Source organism: Spinacia oleracea, chromosome 2 (genome assembly GCF_020520425.1).
Source record: "Spinacia oleracea cultivar Varoflay chromosome 2, BTI_SOV_V1, whole genome shotgun sequence".
In the NCBI taxonomy this organism is placed as follows: Eukaryota; Viridiplantae; Streptophyta; class Magnoliopsida; order Caryophyllales; family Amaranthaceae; genus Spinacia; species Spinacia oleracea.
The window spans coordinates 27,871,005-27,887,645 of record NC_079488.1 but is presented as its reverse complement, the minus strand read 5'-3'; the positions used below and the strand labels follow the sequence as shown (position 1 = coordinate 27,887,645).

At 36.9% G+C, this 16,641-nt stretch overlaps 2 long non-coding RNA genes across 3 annotated transcripts; one reads left to right on the top strand and one right to left on the bottom strand.

The window, feature by feature from the left end:
* The first annotated feature begins 3,234 nt into the window (after positions 1–3,234).
* On the top strand, positions 3,235–5,161 carry LOC110789146 (uncharacterized). Its single transcript, XR_008927636.1, has 2 exons — positions 3,235–3,587; positions 4,289–5,161. It is a non-coding gene; the product is annotated as an uncharacterized lncRNA (long non-coding RNA).
* A 623-nt stretch (positions 5,162–5,784) lies between these two features.
* LOC110789147 (uncharacterized) lies at positions 5,785–12,059 on the bottom strand. 2 transcript variants are annotated; one of them, XR_008927635.1, is made up of 7 exons: positions 11,592–12,059; positions 11,322–11,513; positions 10,867–11,146; positions 9,258–9,354; positions 8,947–9,016; positions 7,380–7,526; positions 5,785–6,082 (listed from the first exon to the last, which is right to left on the bottom strand). It is a non-coding gene; the product is annotated as an uncharacterized lncRNA (long non-coding RNA). The 2 variants fall into 2 exon arrangements; XR_002533534.2 differs by lacking the exon at positions 9,258–9,354 and having other exon boundaries at positions 11,592–12,056.
* Positions 12,060–16,641: the final 4,582 nt, after the last annotated feature.

Genomic DNA, 16,641 nt, shown 5'->3' with positions numbered 1-16,641 from the left:
TAAATTTTGCATTCGAAAAACTAAAACCTCCGAAAAGTCATAGTTAGGCTTCGAATTTGGGAATTCTGGGTTCGGCATCAAATCTTTGATTTTAGTCCAAATTTTAAAACGTCGTTTACATGCGAAATTCACCATAAAATTATACGATTCCGACCATAATTGACTAAACTGCCGAAAATCCTGCGCACATATAATCAAATAATCGCACGAATTTGCAATTAATTACATACAACGAAATTAATCACCCCTTTAATTCAAATTTATAAAATTTAACCATGTTAACTATAATTGATTATGGAATTAATTAGAGGCTCGTGATACCACTGTTAGGTTATGACAAATATAAAACATATATTTCATGCGTAAAAACCATAAAGCCAGGAATCCAAATTAATTGCCACATAGTCAATTAGCATAATTTAGGATACATACATGTGACGCGTGCCTTCCCTAGCTGCTCCCCAACCGAACAAGAACAAGTTTAGGACTCCAAGTGTCGTCCCTCCGTAGATAGTCCACAGCACGTTCGGATCCGCCTTAGATTCAATTGACTAGAATATATATAGTCTAAGGTTTTATGTTATTCGAAACTTAATTATATTGGCAAATTATTAAGTTAGTTTAATCTTAAACTATATGAATACTTGTGATTGATGTATTATAAATTGTGATTATGTATCACCTATTTAAAGGGAAGAAATATCGGACTTAGATTTCCACTAGGATTCAATTTACTAATTCGATTAGAATTCTACTTAAATTAATTCTTTAATTTTAGTGTTTAATCAAACAACTAACTCTAGTGGATTTAGTTAAACAATTAATCGGACAATCCTAGGCGTCTAAGGATTCGTAACGTTGCACGAACACACACACACACGCAACCCACGAAGGGGTGCGCTGTGCGCGTGGCTCGGCCTAGCAGCGCTGGCAGTCACGCGGCCCATTGCTTTGGCGCTGCTGCCAGCCTGCCTAGCCTTGCTCGTTGGGCTTGGCCTTGCTCCGTGCTCGGCTAGGCCTGCTTGCTTGGTTGGGCTTTGCTGCTGCTGCTGCTCGCTTGCGCGGACTTCGCTAGGTGCGGGCCTAGCTTTGTGATGTGCATTGCGTCTAGCAAGGTCGTCCGATGATTATTTCGTACGTCGCGTTTCCGATTCCTTTTCCGATTCCGGAATTCATTTCCGATTCGAACAATATTTAATATTTCCGATTCCGGAATTTATTTCCGTTTCGAACAAATATTTAATATTTTCGATTCCGGAATTTATTTCCGATTCCGGCAATATTTCCGTTTCCGGCAATATTTCTGATTCCGGCAATATTTCCGTTTCCGGCAATATTTCCGATTCCGGCAATATTTCCATTTCCAATAATATTTTCCGATACGTACCATGTTTCCGTTTCCGGCAACATCTACGACTTGGATAATATTTATATTTCCGTTACGATCCATATTTCCGTTTCTGGCAATATCTTCGTTTCCGGAGTATTCATAATTTGCCTTTTGACGATTTTAGCTCCCATTGGAACCGAGATCCGTCGATTTCGAATATCCATAAATGGAGTATTTAATTCACTTAAATACTTGATCCGTTCACGTACTATTTGTGTGACCCTACGGGTTCAGTCAAGAGTAAGTTGTGGATTAATATTATTAATTCCACTTGAACTGAAGCGACCTCTAGCTAGGCATTCAGCTCACTTGATCTCACTGAATTGTTAACTTGCATAATTAATTAATACTGAACCGCATTTACTAGACTTAGCATTGAATGCATACTTGGACCAAGGGCATTATTTCCTTCAGCCGGAAACGGAATTATGGTTCATGACGGAAATATAAATATTATCCAAGTCGTAGATGTTGCCGGAAACGGAAACATGGTTTGTAACGGAAAATATTATCGGAAATAGAAATATTGCCGGAATCGGAAATATTGCCGGAAACGGAAATATTATCAGAATCCAAAATATTGTCGGAATAGGAAATTATTTCGAGAATCGGAAATATCAACGGAAACGTAAATATTGTTCGAAACGGAAATAAATTCCGGAATCGGAAAATGAATCGGGAGCACGACGAGTGACAAGCCGACAAGGGAGCCGAACCATCACTCGACGAGCAAGGGCCGAACGCACAGCGCTAGGCACGAGGCCCAGCGCCAACGCCAAGCACAAAGGCCCAGCTGGGCGCTGGACCGTGCGCCCAACTGTGCGCTGGCATTGTGCGATGGGCCAGCAACAAGCATTGGGCTAACAACGACCGGCAAGGCACGAAGCAGCACATCAGCGGGCCGAAGGCCAGCATCGATGCTCGCTTGGGCCAGGCCAGGTGCGCGCGCCAGCGTGGGCCTTCGTGGCTGCGTTGGTGGCGTTCATCTTGTGCACCAATCTTGTATGATTACTTAGGTGCCAAGTAATTTGGACCTTAGATATAGTTTTCCTACTTCTACTAAAATTAGATAGTTAGGATTAGATTCAAACACTAAGTGTTTAATTAATCCTATAATTCTAATGAATCATAATCCTCATAAGATTAGTAATTTATTTCCTAGTAGAACTCTAATTCTCTATTTCCTACCTTATAAATATGTGATTAGCATTCACAGTTTATACAACCCATATGACATATACTTTACATAGATTGTGTTCAATGGAGAACGAAAAAGATTATTGGGCGTCACATCCGATTTTCTAGGGGCGACGAATTCTAATTTGTTGCACTTGCTTCAAATAGGGCGTCAAAATATTATTGTGGCACAAAATTCTTGTTTGGCCGACAGAAAATTACAAATGTCGCACAAGAGTGATCATGTGCTAATGGGCGATAGTTTTTGATATTTCGTTGGCCCAAATTAAAGCAAAATAATAAATTACCCAATTTTATTTTTCAATGATTTTAGTCCGTCAAAATGTATTTGGGTTTCCCTCCCGAAAATTGGGACTTCATCAGCTCAAACTCACCACCTAACTTAATTGGAAAATTTGGTAATATTAATCCAACCTTTGGCCGGTTTTCTTTTATTAATCCCACCTACGACATATTTTTTAATAATCCCACCTTTACTACCCAACGACTTTTATTGGGCTTAAGTGACCGATAACCTTGTGAAAAATCATCGAGATGGTGATGAATTGATTATGATGACGGAATATATCGAGAGAGAGTATTTCCACGTAGGGACATATTACCGCCTACAATAGGTTTATGACGTGTTGGGCCCAATAAAAATCGTTGGGTGGTAAAGGTGGGATTATTAAAAAATATGTCGTAGGTGGGCTTAATAAAAGAAAATCGGCCAAAGGTTGGATTAATATTACCAAATTTTCCAACTTAATTTGGGTGTCCTCTTTCCGCCAACTCAAAACCCTCACTCAATTTCATCTTTCCGAAATTAACTGTAGGACTTCTCACTCAATTCTCACATCTCCTTTTTTCTGGGTTTTCAAGATTCAACTCGTTCTCGTCGGCGTCGGAGCTGCAGCCTGCAGACAACGCCTCTTTGTCAGATCTGAATCAAAAGATCATCGTCCATGGCAGAAAATGTCGGATAATACACAAATCTTTTGTTCAACCAATTTCGATACAGGTAACCTGCAATAGTTTCCAGTTTCAACTTATTTTGGAATTAAGGTACAAGGTTTACAGATCCATTATTTTCGATTGCCGAAGGTCAAAGAAATCAGTTGCTTATGTACTACCCAATTCTCGACCCTCCACCTTTTTCTGGTGATTTTTGTTCTTACTATATATAAACTAAATTATCCTTTAAACTTTTCCCCAAAATTAAAATGGTTTTAAATTTATTTGTATCTTGTATGGTTTCGAGCTCTCAAGTTAGACGGATTGATTGCAAATTTTGCTTTATCAATACTTTTCCAGTTGATTAAAAGCTAACATATTTTGCAATTGGTAATTTAGGTCCAAATGAAATGAATGACTATTTGTTTTACCTTTTTGTTAGTGATTATTTATGGATTTAGCTAGCATTGGTTTTTGAATAAAATAATGGAGATTTGACTTGGAATGTCAAGATTTGTGGGGTTGTTCATTGTTTGGAGAACAGAACTATAGAATTGGAAATTTGTTGACATCATATCACAACTTTTTTGAAGGACAGTATGCCATGGGATATCTTTGTTGCTTTGTACTCAAGTATGAACAAGGTTTATGTTTATGTTGCCTTCTCTTTTAGACAGGGAATGGGTGAGAAGTGTAGAAGACATGTTGAGCTTTACTATGTAAATTCAAGTTGATGTGTCACTTACATTTTGTAATATATGCATGCAGGACTATCAAGTAAAAGCATCAGCCTACCTTTTGAAACCGACCAGCTTGGCCAACATTCTGTAATCCTGATTTACCTGGAGGTATATTTTTCACTTAAGTTAACTTAATTTTGTATTGTTGTTGTTGTTGTTGTTGTTGTTTTGGTCCCTTAGGAAGATTTGGAGTGGAAGTGGAAGGGAAGTGTTTACTGCTGCTGGTGGTTGTACTCAGTTCATTTCAGCTGGGAAATATAAGATACAGAAAATGTATAAGCATCTGAAACAGAATGGGCCAAAAGTTGAATGGAGAAGACTCATATGCAATAACTCAGCTAGTCCAAAGAGCATCTTCCTGCCATTGCTTACAGTGCAAAATAGATTACCTACTAAGGACAAATTGATGCAATGGAATATCAATGTGGATGCAATTTGTAGTTTGTGTTAGCAGGAGCCTGAGAATATGCATCATTTGTTCTTCCAGTGTCCCGTGTCAGCTGATATCTGGAATACTGTGAAACTCAAGATTGGTGTTGGTAGACCTACTGGTATGTTTGCTGATGAGGTTTAATGGATCACAAAGAAGAGTAGAAGCAGCAAACCAGAAGACAAGGTTGTGTGTGCAGCTTTTGCTGAAACAGTTTACCATATTTGCCTCCAGAGGAATGCTAAAATCTTTAGCAATAAACTTGACAATTGTAATGCTGTTGTTTCTAGAATTCTGTTCCATGTAGCATGTAGGTGTACTAAGGAAATGAATTCTGTTTTGCTTAGGTAGTGGTTGAGGGGGAAACCACCATGTTGGTGTGTGTTCCTTCCTTCCAGTTTGAGGTGAGCTGTTGTGTTGGTGTGCTGTTGTAATTATCCTATTTTTAGTAATAAAACTCCTTATTTTCCATTTTTTTTTTTTTTTGCATTGTTTCCACGAAAACCCATTGATATATAGCTGAAGTAGGAGACTCCTCATGTTACAACATCTACATATAGTTGTATCACCTTCATCAACCATATTTATGCTCATTTACTTGATGTAGCTAGATAAAAGAGAGGGTTTAGATACTTCTCTAGCTATTCTACTCTTTTAGAACATGTAGTTTTGTCCCTAAAAACAAAAGAACACATAGTTTTGTTATGTCGGAATCCCCTTTTCTGTTAAAGTTTGTTAAGACCATCCACTAGAGGAAAAAACATCATAAGTTGCCCTTAAAATAGGCTTATAAGTTGCCAATTACAAGGGCAACATATGGGGGGGTCACTTTTGTGAAATTATCAAAGGTTGCCCTTAACAAGGGCAACTTATAATCTTATAAGTTGCCCTTGTTTGCAACAAGGGCAACTTATGTGAAACTTATAAGTTGCCCTTGTTGCATACAAGGGCAACTTATAAGCTTCACATAAGTTGCTCTTGTTTGAAACAAGGGCAACTTATAAGCTTCACATAAGTTGCTCTTGTTGCAAACAAGGGCAACTTTTGAGTTATTTTTTTTATATAAAAAAAAATCTGCAATATAATTACTGATATTTTGCAATATAAAATTCTGCATTATAATTTATAGAATACTGTTTCACCAAACATCATCTTGACATTCCTCAAAAATGATATAAATTTCAAATTTCCAATAATATTACCGAATTAATTCAAATGTAATTAATTAAATCGATAAATAACAAAATAATGTAAAAGTCACGGATAACTACAAGCCTGCTCTATTTATTACACTGAGGGTAGTTCACAATCGTTGAAGTAAGTAGCCCACTTGTCTCGAACTTCATCCAACTCCTCTTTGGTAAAGGGCCCCTCCCTTGGAGTTGTGAAAACCTTTAAAAGAACAACGTACATGCAAACCAATAAATTAAATTAAGTTTCATATGCGAAAACAGAAATTATATTGGTCGTGAAAACAACTTTCTGAGTGTACTAAGATTCATTTCAAGTTCTTTATGCACATCTAAGGCTCACTTAGCTCGATATAGATCATATTTGGCCAAAAATGACATTTTCGATCCCAACTACCAACAAACGAACCTATTTCCATATTCTAAACGTTTTTCATGATTCATATGATTAATTATATATGATTCATATGATTAATTATATATTTATAAGACTCATTTTATGTTCGTTATGCACGCCTATGGGTCATTTGGGTCGATATAGGTCATTTATGGTCAAAAATGGCATTTTCGATCCCAACTACCAAAAAACGAACCTATTTCCACATTCTAACCCTTTTTCATGATTCATATGATTAGTTATATGTTTATGAAACTCATTTCAAGTTCGTTATGCAAGCCTAAGGGTCATTTGGGTCGATATAGGTCATTTATGGCCAAAAATGGCATTTTCGATCCCAACTACCAACAAACGAACCTATATCCACATTCTAAACCTTTTTCATGATTCATATGATTAGTTATATGTTTATAAGACTCATTTTAAGTTCATTATGCACGCCTATTGGTCTTTTGGGTCGTTATTGGTCATTTATGGCCAAAAATGAAATTTTCAATCCCAACTACCAACAAACGAACCTCATTCCACATTCTAACCGTTTTTCATGATTCATATGATTAGTTATATGTTTATAAGACTCATTTCAAGTTCTTTATGCACGCCTAAGGGTCATTTGGGTCGATATAGGTCATTTATGGCCAAAAATGGCATTTTCGATCCCAACTACCAACTAACGAACCTATTTCCATATTCTAAACGTTTTTCATGATTCATATGATTAGTTATATGTTTATAAGACTCATTTCAAGTTCTTTATGCACGCCTAAGGGTCATTTGGGTCGATATAGGTCATTTATGGCCAAAAATGGCATTTTCGATCCCAACTACCAACTAACGAACCTATTTCCATATTCTAAACGTTTTTCATGATTCATATGATTAGTTTTATGTTTATAAGACTCATTTTAAGTTCGTTATGCACGCCTATGGGTCATTTGGGTCGATAAGTTCATTCACGCCAAAAATGGCATTTTCGAACCCAACTACCAACAAACGAACCTATTTCCATATTCTAAACGTTTTTCATGATTTATATGATTAGTCTTGGACCCTAAACATCTAAGCTAACATGTAACGAAAAACATAATGTAGTAAATCTTACCCAAAGTGTGACAAAGAACTCTTCAGTTCTTTTCGTTCCCTTTCAAACTCGCTTCCGGCATCAACTTGTTTATCTCTTCACATTGCAACAAGATCAATAAGGCTGATTCGCCTAGTTTTAACTGCTGATGTTACTTGATGGAGTTTCCTGTTCCACAAACAGATGGTAAAAGTAAGTGTTAATGCAACACGATCAAGTAAACTAGACTTAAACCAGCATTTATCAGAAGCTGATTCAAGGATACCTTGCACCAGGATTCAATCACGCAGGTAAATACAATATGAGTTCTAGAACTCTTAGAATTTATGCTTGTAGAACCAAGTTTTTTACTAGAAAGCCACTGCATCATCAAATTGAGTATGAGAAAACTGGCAGCTAGATTAGAAGGGATTTCAGGTGATCCTTTCACTGAAATTTGTATATCAAATGTGACTACATCAGTGGCTGCTAAACCAAAGAAAATTCAGTGGGTTTGTACTGATGTTGCTGGGATTTCGAGTGGTGTATCACCTAATCCTTGTGATGCGTTGGCCGATCAAGGAGCAGATCATATGACAGAATGTCAGTTTCCTGAAGAACCCTTGCCAATCGATGATGTCGAACTACAAAAGTGTTCTTACAAGAGAAAGTATGTTTGATGGATAAGATGTCAGTCTAAAAGCGAAGAAGATATGAATGAAAGTTTATGTTTTAACATATTCTTCTGTCTGGAAGTGAATTGTTGCTGTTTACCAAACAGAATGAAAGATTGTACAAGATTTGTGGAAATGTATACAGTTTTGAGTAGTTCCATGTAATGTATTTCAAATTCCCCCCTCCCAAAGAAAGGGAGCTATCTTAATAGAAGCATTCAGTGTATTTATGCAAATAAAATTCAGAAGTTGAGTGAAATTAAAGCTCCAAAAACTACCATGAATGTGTCAAGTAAAAGGCATAAGAAAGCCTTTTTTAATTTTTATCATCTGATGGTATCAACTAACACTGATATCCTTGCCAAAAGAACAATATTACTGAAATACTCATTGAGAATTATTGATCAGTGATCACATAAAAAGTTGTCACGTTTCCTAAAACAAGGTTTATTGATATGATTTCCGTTCCTTAAATATGAGCAAGACGGACAACTGATTTCAGACAGACAGAGTTTCAGACATGTACTAGACATACTGAAAAGACTAGTGTTGTTACTACTATCACTGTAATTCCCTTTCGAAGAACAGACAACCTCTATTAATATGACCCAAAAAATATTGCATTTCTGGTCACAAAAAGGAATTACAATAATAGCACAATAACTTCTCATAAAAACCTCATGATAAGCCCTGCAAGAGCACAGCCCAGAAGTACATGACAATTGCAGCTCTAGCACTATTTCAGACATATAGGGTGAATAATTAAGTTTCCTTGTGAAATTGTGCCAAGGCTTCTGGGATGAACTTGTTTAATTTCTGGCCAGCAAACTGATACTTGGCTTTTATTGTAAAAGTCACAATTGATGCAATTCATGAGAATCATCCAGGTAAACAGAAAGCTGTAATTAGTTTTCTAACATAAGTAGTCTCAATACCGTGTAAAGATATGATGCCATTCGGTGCTTCGCGGAAAATCTACATCCTGGTCTTTCAGCTTCAAAGACGCTGCAAAGCCAAGATGAATTAAATCAATTAGTTTTTGTAAGCATCTACTCTACAATATAATATATTGTTCCATCCAACTCGATACAGCAGAAAAAATCATAGGAGTATAGGACTAGCAGACTCACTTTAAATGTTAACTTTTTTCACATTAGTAAATTATGCAAAAATCTCATTAGAATAATTAGACCCCTAGAATAAGTGCAGTGCCTTATATGCTAGGATCTCAGGAAGCTCAACTAACCTACTGGGAAGTTCACTACAAGCACGAATAATGCCTCCCAGGAAACCAGTAGATGCAGATCGTCTCCCAATACGAACACATGGTGCTAACATGCCAACTAACGCCACATTAACAACCACACCAACAAGAAGATCAGCAAGGTAAAGTTCAAATTCCGCCCAAAAATCCTTTCCCCTTTTCTGAACTTCCGCAAATGTTGCCCAACAGGAATCAATATGGTGATTTCTAGGTTTAATTATCTTGAATTATGTGAGAAGGCAGATTCAAAATTAAAAATTGCACGAAAAAATTAAAAATTAAATGGTGATTTAATTAAAAAAAGAGATGCAAAGTGAATAATAATATAAAAAAAGGCAATAGTACAGAACAATGTCCTTAGGCACCTAAGCAGATCACTATGCAATGCCACTTTTACCAAATTTATAACAAAGGACGATTATCAATGGAAATGGAAAGACAGGAATTATTTACTATATAAAATATATAATCCATATTAGACATTGAAGACAACTCGGAGTTGGAACAAGAGAAATGGGAGATGGGTCGAGTTTAAGTAACCTCTAAAATAAGTAGGCAGTGTAGGCTAGGATCAGTCCGTCTAACAATGGGTTTGGTCCTGGTAAAAGAATGTTCAATCCACTATTATCGGCAAAAATACAAACCAATTAAGATCAGAAGGACCTCTTTGCCATCCCCTAATATACAGAGAAAAGGAGTAAAAAAAAGGTATGGCGAGGGAATAGATATTTTCTGAAGTGCACCTTAGGATCACTAACTTAAAGCAGCCTTTTGAAATTAATAAAGTAATTAGATTTGTCAATATTGCTTTTCTTGGTAATTTAGTATAGATCAAGGAATAATTCCAAGGTCATTCGCCATTTAATAGGTAATGGATGATTTAAAAAGCATCTATCTCAACCAATTATTCCCCTAAAGAGATTAAGTGGCACAGTGATGCCTTACTTTAACAATCCATTGCCAAATAAACAACATTGACAACAAATTTATTCTATTTGACTTAAGCTTAGACAAGAAGCACTAAAAAGGACCACAACTGAACTATAACTAGAATCTATCAGGCACATGCTGGTGTAAACAAGTGGAAATAATGCAATACATTATACTAATTCAGAAATCAAGTACGGACCACGATTACTTTTCCTGTCATCCTATTTCAGCTTAAGGCAAATACACCCGAAAACCATCATAAATTCGCAAAACAGACTAGAAATTGTGATATCATAAGAAGTTGTTCTTTCGAACTTTTCTTTACTTTTCTGTATATGCCCGGAGGCAGTTTAAATTGGTCATTTACGAGGCAGATGATAAGCAACAAATGCTTGTGCATTAATCTTGCTAGTATATTAAAGAATTAAGATCACCGGCAATTGGCAAATCAAAAAGAAATAAGTAAGGTACAGATAATGAGACTTGACAAGTATTAACAATGAATTAATCAAGTTAGTAATGAATTCAATGTAACTGTCGTTTCTTCTTGTAATGTGTAATGTAATGTACTCCGTAGTATTCAAATTCAAATCAATTAGAACAAAACAGTCTTAGCCAATTTTAATACTTTATACTTGAGCGAGAATGAAGCTGAATTTACCAGGGGAGAGAAGCAGTCCTCAGCAGCACAGCGAGGGACAGAAAATCCACCATGACTGCTGGTATCCGAGGCAATCGACAATAACAGCAACCAAAGCAGTGCAGGCACTCTCACCAGCCGCCCTTTCACTTCATTGGTCAATTGAAGCGAAGAAGATTTGAGTTTGAAGCTTCATGCTCCAGTCACGGCTCGGTACCTCCTTTAGTTCCCAACTACCAACAACGAAGTTGTCATCCCCAAATTCAGAGATGAGTGATCCACTTCCCATTGAGCCAAATTGCTGCAAGAAATTGAAATTAATTATACATTCCTTGCTCAGTAGCTTTTACTGTCAGTCATTATGAGTTAAACTATCTTTTTATTACCTCTACAACAACCATTAAGCTAAATGATTTCAAGTGTATACAATGAATAAACAAACTGATACAAACAGAATAAAGAAATTGAATGCATACCGCCAAGAGGAAAGCTGCCGGCGATAAAAGTCAATGTAATTAATCTCCACCTTCTTCACCATAATCCTTCTTCAGCAACGGTTCTCCTTTGACTCTACGAGATTTGAAACTCAACTTCCCTTTCGTCCATGAAATACCAAATTTTGGACTCTGCACCTGGATTATTTGCTCAGAGATTGATGTGCCAAAACCCTAAAATTTGGGGGAAAATAGTTAATTCAATTTTACAAAAATTGAATAAGCCGAATCCTAAATTGAATAGAGATATACCTCCGTAGTGCATAAATTCACTTAAATTCGAAGAAAACGGACGGTGGTGGTGGTGGTGGTGAGAAACGCGATTGTTATTTGGTGATAGTTGAACCCAAGTGGATCTCCATCGGAAGATGGATGGTACGGTGGTGAACGCGGGCAGAATTCCGAGATTACAAAGCCCTCTTACCCTTGGTGGCCGGCTTTCGTGAAAGAAAGGTGCAGGTTTAGAGAATTGAAGATGGGAGGACTGAGAGGGTAGGCTGGGTTGCTCACTAACTCCTCATGGGTTTGCTTGGAAGAGGAAAGGCTTTCGAATAAATTAGGGTGCGAGTGTGTCAGCGTGTGAGTGCGTATTACTCGCCGGTGGTTTCGCCGGTGGCCTGAGAAGGAGGAGAGAGATGTGACAGTTTACAAGGAAAGAATTTACACGGTATGTTGGCTCATGGGCAAAAAAATTTCTTAGTTCTATTAAAGGATGCGCGTGTTTAGGAAGGAAAGATTTGAGATTTTAATTAATTAATTTATTTTAATTTTTATTTCTTAAAGGTTGCACTTGTTTGATAAGAGCAACTTTTGATGAGCAACTTATAAGGAATTTTCCTCTAGTGATCATATCGCTTCTTTATGATTTTTTTTTTATAAATTTAATTGTATAGGTTGAAACAAGTTGATGTAATACTCAAACAAGTTGATACCCTTTTCTATATGAATTTAATGCTAGATTTTCTTTTAGTGCCTACTTTGTATTTGCTTTTATATTTGTGTTTGGTATCAAATGGAAATTGCAAACAAATCAAGCTTACAAAGAAACTGGTTTTTCCTCTGATCACATGAGTACATATTAGGCCACAAATAATTAAAAAGTGTAACGCAAATCTTGTGGCATAGGCAACGAACTACAATAATTTGACGCTCAAAATTGGCGACAAAATAGAAGAAGTGTTGCACAAATTATTAACATAACGCCCAAAGTCAAAACTATGTGCGGTAAAAAAATAAAAGTGTCGACCATACTATGGGCGGCGGCTAGAGGGCGACACTTCTTGTGTCACTTTTTTAACTGCCGCCCTTAGTTTAGGCGACACTTTTTGATGTATGGGCGACGAACAGTTTTGTGGCCCAATGTTGTTTTTAGGCGAGACATGTGGACTACCTACGGAGGGGCGATACTTGGAGCTCTAAAGAGTTGTTCTTGTTCAGTTCGGGAGCAGCTAGAGAAGGCACGCATCACATTTTATGAACCATAAATTATGCTAATTGACAATGTGACAATTAATTTAGATTCCTGGCTTTATGGTTTTTCCGCATGAATTATATTGTTTATATTGTTCATAACCTAACAATGGTATCACAAGTCTCTAATTAATTCCATAAATCAATTATAGTTAACATGGATTAAATTTTATAAATTTGCAATGAATTAAAGGGGTGATTAATTTTGTGATTGTAATTGATTGCAAATTCGTGCGATTATTTGATTATATGTTCGCAGGATTTTCAGCAGTTTTGTCAATAATGGTCGAAATCTTATGTTTTTATAGTGAATTTCGCATGTAAACGACGTTTGGAAATTTTAACAAAAATCAAAGATTTGATGCCGAACCCAAAATTCCCAAATTTGAAGCCTAACTATGACTTTTCGGAGGTTTTAGTTTTTCGAACGCAAAATTTGTAATTTTTTTAATGTTAAATTAAATATTTGCGAATCTTGTATGTAAATCTTGAATTTATGATTGTATGTATGTTTAACGATTTTAAGGTCTAATTTTCTTAATTATACAACCTAATTCGTAATAATAATTAATTTGTTGAATTTCAAATAATTTAGAATTTGTTTTAATTTTCATAATTAATTGATAATTTAATTAGGATCCTATGATTAAAAACCACCATGAAATTTGTTAAAGTTGAAAATTTTAAAAATTTTATGACCTAGATTTTAATCCCTAAGAAAAAATGTAATCGGAAATTAATTTGATTAATGAACTTTGATTTTTCGCCTAAATTTAGTGAAATTAATATGGATTATTAATTTGTCGTTAAATTTAATTATAAAAGTTTTGATTTTTATGAATTGTTCACAATCTTGCACGCACGAAGCAATGAAAGCTAAGTGTTACCCTTAAGGGGTGTTGCATGGTGCGGGCATGCGACGCTCGTCCCCCATGCGGTACTAGGCAACGAGCAAGGCACGAGCATGCGCGCGCGAGCACAGGGCATATGCTGTGTGTTCTGAAGGAAATAATGCCCTTGGTCCAACTATGCATTTAATATTAAGTTTAATAAATGCAGTTCAGTATTAATTGACAAGTTAATAAATTCAGTGAGATCAAGTGAGCTGAATGCCTAGCTAGAGGCCGCTTCAGTTCAAGTGGAATTAATGATATTAATCCACAGCTTACTCTTGACTGAACCCGTAGGGTCACACAAATAGTACGTAAACAGATCAAGTATTTAATGGCATTAAATACTCCATCTATGAATAATCGGAATCGACGGATCTTGGTTTCAGTGGGAGCTGAGATCGTCAAAGGCAAGAAATGAATACTCCGGAAACGATGATATTGCCGGAAACGAAAATATGGATCGTATCGGAAATATAAATATTATCCAAGTCGTAGATGTTGCCGGAAACGGAAACATGGTACGTATCGGAAAATATTATCGGAAATGGAAATATTACCGGAATCGGAAATATTGCCGGAAACGGAAATATTGTCAGAATGGGAAATATTATCGAAATCGGAAAATAATTCTGGAAACGGAAATATTAAATATTTGTTCGAAACGGAAATTAATTCCGAAATCGGAAATGTTAAATATTGTTCGTATCGGAAATGAATTCCGGAATCGAGAATTTAATCGGAAAGCGTATCGTACGAATTAGCATCGGACGAGGCTTGCTAGACGAAGGCCCACCACGAAGCCAGGCCAACACCCAGCAAGCCACACGCATCCAACACGCCAAGTGCTCGACCAGGCCCAGCGCAAGGCCAGGCCCAGCCAAGCCTTGGCGCGCGCGACAAGCTCAGCGATGGGCTGCGAGCATGGGCCTCAGTGTTGTGCGCTCGGCGTGGGCCGCAAGGCTTGCGTGCGGGCGTGCGGTGCTTGTGCGCTGCTCGTGTGTGCGTGACGAATCCTAATGCAACCGGAATTCGTGCATTTGATTAAATCCTAATCCTAAAAGATTAAATTTATGATTTAGAGATCTAATAGGATTCTAATTAATAAATTAGTATTCTAACAGGATTCAAATTCCTTTTCCATAGTCCTATAAATATATGCCTGGGGTCATAATTTTAGACATGAGTTTTTCAACAAGTATTCATACAATAAAACAGTGATTTTTGAGCAGAAAAATCTGTCACATTCTTGCCCATAATTAGCCGAAAATTATAGTACCTTAAGGGCGATTCTAGTTGGTCAATCTTAAGGCGGATCCGGACGTGCTGTGGACTATCTACGGAGGGACGACACTTGTAGTCCTAAAGACTTGTTCTTGTTCGGTTCGGGCGCAGCTAGGAAGGGCACGCTACAAAGTGTATGCATCTAAATTATGCTAAATGATTATGTGTAAATAATATGTTTCCTGGCATTAAGGTTTTCCGCATGATTTATGTTTTGTCATATGTATAATAACCTAACATGTTTGTGCGAGTGATCGAGCATGGCGACAAGCATCAAGCGCAAGGCAAGAGGCAGGGCAAGCAGCACGCTGAGCAAGGGAGCTCGCGTGCCACTGCGCCTAGCCCACTGCCCAAGAAGCAATGAAACAGGGTTGTTTAAGTTAAAGAGTTCTTCACTGAACTTTGGTGGATCACATGTCTGCTAACTTGATGGTTCTTCATTGCAAAATGCGTAGAACCACTATCGAAGTAAGAAAGACTAGATCTCATAATAAACAAACTCAAAAGATCTTATCATCATATCTCGAAGAACATTCGATGAAAAGGATATTAAGATTGGCAAAGCATGATAACTAAACCTATGCAACAAGTGAGAAACAACACTCACATTGTGGCACTGGAAATCAAAGCATAGTTTTGAATTCCACTAGTTGTTTTAAAGATGGGTTTGAGGCCCATGGTTGTAAAACAATGGGGTTGAACATTTATCATATATGAAAGGTATTTTCATATTCCATTTAATCTTGGTTTAGTATTAAATGATGAGTCCCTTCAATTTGACGATATATTCAAGATAGACTGTCAGGACCAGTCGTGTGACTAAGAAATGTCTATCAAGTGAACTCGAATGTCAAAAGTTGAAAATGGTCCCTGGTTGGAGTTTTCTATAAAGATGAACGCATAGAAAACGTTAGATGACTAGAATGCAAGATGACTAGTAGTTCTGTTTCTTGAACTATGTGGACATGACAATGTCGTAATCATTTGCATAGATACTTACTTTGGGAAGACTAGTATCGGACAGACCTATGAAACTTTACTGTAAGAGATGAAAATCTGTCATAAGTAAATTTCATTAAAATTATTAGACACTAATCCTCAATACCTGAGTGATTTGAGATTACTTGTTTGAGAACTGCTTACTTTGACGTTGACCAACCGTCGCACCGTAAAAGGAGGCCATAAAGGCAACGCTCAGGTAATCACCTATCAAACAAAGTCTAATCTCAAGATCGCAAGATTGGGATTGTCCTCCCATAAATCGGGATGAGATGCTTAAAAGTTGTACAAGGCCACTCGGAGAGCTAGAAACTGTAAAATGCATGGCCGTGCTCAGATGAATCATAGGCTATGATTATCTGTTTATTTGATCAGTTGAACTCTGAAACCGAGAAATACCTCTGGACGTAATAAGGATGACAACTCTTACCTTATGTTCAAGAGCAAGCATCGAGCGACAAAGGAATTAGGAAATGCACACTTGTCCCTAAGGACAAGTGGGAGACTGAAGGAAATAATGCCCTTGGTCCAAGTATGCATTTAATATTTAGTCTAATAAATGCGGTTCAGTATTAATTGACAAGTTAATAAATTCAGTGACATCAAGTGAGCTGAATGCCTAGCTAGAGGCCGCTTCAGTTCAAGTGGAATTAATGATA